The sequence below is a fragment of the Mandrillus leucophaeus genome, unplaced genomic scaffold (genome assembly GCF_000951045.1).
Source record: "Mandrillus leucophaeus isolate KB7577 unplaced genomic scaffold, Mleu.le_1.0 Scaffold20, whole genome shotgun sequence".
Taxonomy (NCBI): domain Eukaryota; kingdom Metazoa; phylum Chordata; class Mammalia; order Primates; family Cercopithecidae; genus Mandrillus; species Mandrillus leucophaeus.
In genome coordinates, this window is record NW_012102032.1 from 5,377,238 (window position 1) to 5,381,280 (window position 4,043).

Genomic DNA, 4,043 nt, shown 5'->3' on the forward strand with positions numbered 1-4,043 from the left:
TCCATGCTAGTGGTGGTTGTTATAATAATCATAGTCTAGGCAGCTTAAAGACAGTAATAAATAGGAAGTGCTGCATTAATGCTAACCCCCTTAAAAAGCACTGTTGGTCAGTGTTCTGTGGGCACACAATGTGAGAACTATTGGGCTTTTTAGCAAGTTAACGTAGGATGGGAAATAGTGCTCTGGCCAGCTTTGAAAAAATAAAATCTGCCCAACTCCCTCCGTCTTTTCATTCTCCTTGAACACTTTTTTTTTTTTTTTGAGTCAGAGTCTCGCTCTTGTCGCTCAGGCTGGAGTGCAATGGCACATTATCGGCTCACTGCAACCTCTGCCTCCCAGGTTCAAGCGATTCTTCTGCCTCAGCCTCCCACGTAGCTGGGACTACAGGCACGCACCACCACACCCAGCTAATTTTTGTATTTTTATTAGAGACGGGGTTTCACCATGTTGGCCAGGATGGTCTCGATCTCCTGACCTCGGGATCTGCCTGCCTTGGCCTCCCAAAGTGCTGGGATTACAGGTGTGAGCCACTGAGCCCAGCCTGATTCTCCTTGAACATTTAATATACTGGTTTCAGATTGGCCAGCACCCATGTTAATTTCCAATTGTTCTGTGAATGTACTATTATTGTCCTACTCTTAAGGATAGGGGAATGTTCATATGAAAAAAAAACCACTCAGTTTATAATTTTACATCACCCTTGTCTACATAAAAAATTCACAGGCAAAGATAGTATTTGACCTCTAATACCAATATCCATGTATTCATTCATAATATTGGATTATTAATCACCGTTTGATGTTACTGGTACCACCAGATGCACAACCCTTGAAATGGCACGCAGAGCTGGTGTCACCTGTATAAAGCACAGAAACTAAGTTCTTAAAGTGCTCAACTAAATCAATGCTTCTTTAACAGAAATGACTTCCTTTTTAAAAAAAAGCTCAGAAACATCATTCCCACTTTATAAAGTACTCACTGATTATCCCTTTATTTGTAAAAGGCCGAAAGCAATTTGTGCTGTGTTTCCTTTTTGGATAATTTTAAAAATAGAAATTGAAATTCACTAATGATTTAGGAAGTACCAGCTATCATTAGTTGCCAGCAAAGCTAGGCCCTGGTTCCATCTACTTGGAGGCTGAGGTGGGAGGACTGCTTTGAGACCAGAAGTTTGAGTCCAGCCCAGGGCAGCATTGTGAGACCCAATCTCCGTATGCCAGCAATGTAATCTTTTTGTTTGTTTGTTTGTTTGTTTGAGACAGAGTCTTACTCTGTTGCCCAGGCTGAAGTGCAGTGGCACGATCTCGGTTCACAGCAACCTCTGCTTCCTGGGTTCAAGTGATTCTCCTGCCTCAGCCTCCCGAGTAACTGGGACTACAGGCGCCTGCCACCACACCCAGCTAATTTTTGTATTTTTTTGGTAGAGACATGGTTTCACCATGTTGGCCAGGCTGTCTTTAACTCTTGGCCTCAAGTGATCCACCCACCTCAGCCTCCCAAAGTGCTGAGATTACAGGCATGAGCCATGGTGCCCAGCCCAGCAACGTAATCTTAACAAATTATACAAGGTGTAAACTTAAAAAGCTTCTGCATTTGTGTACTGGATGCAGTTGCTGCATGACTTCGTACTATTCCGTGAGCAGCACTTTGTTCTATGACCAGGAGCACTACCTGTTAGGTGGGGCAGTTTTTGTTTCGCTTTTTCTTGCCTATTCCTCATGGCTCATAATGAGACACTACCCCTTTATGTCCAACTGTTTAATATGCCTCAATCAGATTTCTTTAAAACATATTCTAACAATGGCACACATTGATTTTTCATTTGGCCCCTGTCTGGAGGGCAGCCAGTAACCAGTAACTGGGTTCAGCAGAGCAATGCTGTCCACTTTTAGGAATCAGTAGTCTCTATCAGGGAAAAGGAGTGAATACTAGAAGCCATCACTCCTGGCCTTATGGCAAGGCGGAGACTAAAAGAAGGTTAAAACAAGGCTGGGCGTGGGAGCTCATGCCTGTAATCTCAACACTTTGGAAGGCCGAGGTGGGTGGATCACCTGAGGGCACGAGTTCAAGACCAACCTGGCCAATATTGGAAAACCCTGTCTCTACTAAAAATACAGAAATTAGCTAGGCATGGTGGTGGGCGCCTGTTATCCCAGGTACTTGGGAGGCTGGGGCAGGAGAATCACTTGAACTAGGGGCAGAGGTTGCAGTGAGCTGAGATTGCACCACTTCACTCCAGCCTGGGCTAAAGAATGAAATTCTGTCTCAAAACAAAAAAAAAAAAAAGAAAAAAAAGATTAAAATATAGATGCTGGAATTCTATTCCATAGTTGTCATAAATATATATATATTTTTTTCTTTTTTCTTTTTTGAGATGGAGTCTCGCTCTTTCACCCAGACTGGAGTGCAGTGGCACGATCTCAGCTCACTGCAACCTCCGCCTCCCAGGTTCAAGCAATTCTCCTGCCTCAGCCTCCTGAATAGCTGGGATTACAGGCACACGCCACCACGCCTGGCTAATTTTTGTATTTTTAGTAGAGATGGGGTTTCACTATGTTGGTCAGGCTGGTCTCGAACTCCTAACCTTGTGATCTGCCCACCTTGACCTCCCAAAGCGCTAGGATTACAGGCGTGAGCCACCGTGCCTGGCCTTTTTTCTATCTTTACTCTCTCCCTTTCCATCAGATAGTTCCCTTTCCCATGCTGCAAATTATGACCCTGTATTCCTTAACAAGGCAATGATATTCAATGAAAACCCTGCCAACTTGCAGAATCCGGTGTGGTCGGACAGTGACCTCCCTGGTCAAGGGTCATCTGCTGCTGCTATATTTAGGACGGCCGCTCCTCCAGGTAATTTTTTGTTTCCCCTACAACTCAAGTATGCCTCTGTGGTTCCCTGCCTGGAACTCCAGCCATGATCCCCTCTGTCAATACTACTGTTGCTAAACTGACATCAGTGAAGGGGTGACTGATTCATTCAGTAAATACTTCTTGAGTGCCTACTGGGTGCCAGGCGTTGTACCTAGGCTGGGGAGACAGCAGTGAGAAAAGAAACCCAAATTCCTGTCTCCGTGGCGCCTACATTCTAGGAGAGGAAATAGACAACATATTATTCTAGGGAAAAGGGCCATAAAGAAAACAAAGCCAGTTACATGATAGATACATATGTGTGCTGGTCTAGCTAAGGCGTTCAGGAAAGACCTGTCTGATGGGATGACATTTGCTCAGTGTCCAGAATGAAGTGGGGAGAGGGTTAGGCCACGCAAAGCTCTGGGAGAGAGAGAAGGCCCTGGGGCAGTAGCGTGCCTGGTATTTGAAGAATCTCGTTTGTGGTTTTGGGTTTTAAGCGTGGGGTGATGTAAGGAAGGGCACAGTTCCCTTCATCCTACTCTCTCACTTCCCACTAGAAAGTGAGCTCCATGAGTGCAGGAGTTTCATCTCTTTTGTTCATTGCTGTTTCCTAAATACTCAGAACAATGCCTGGGACACAGGAGACACACAAAAGATATTGGTCTAATGTGTCAATGCGCATCGTGAACACAAGCCCAGCGTGCATAACACATGTGGGGTCAGCCAGAGGAATTTATAACAGGGGAGAAAAAGTAAAATTTAAAACCTGATGCTAGGCTGGGCATGGTGGCTCTGCCTGGAATCCCAGCACTTTGGGAGGCTGAAGTGGGCGGATCACATGAGGCCAGGAGTTCAAGACCAGCCTGGCCAAATGGTGAAACCCTGTCTCTACTAAAAACGCAAAAATTAGCCAGGCATGGTAGTGGGCGCTTGTAATCCTACCTACTCGGGAGTCCGAGACATGAGAATTGCTTGAACCCAGGAGGCAGAGGTTGCAGTGAGCTGAGATTGTACCACTGCACTCCAGCCTAGGTGACAGAGCGAGACTCTGTCTCCAAAACACACACACACACACACATACACACACACGCTAAATATAACCGTTCCCAGAGTCCTAAAGAAAAAATAGGCCAGGCATGGTGGCTCATGCCTGTAATCTGAGCAATTTGGGAGGCTGAGGTGGGCGGATCACT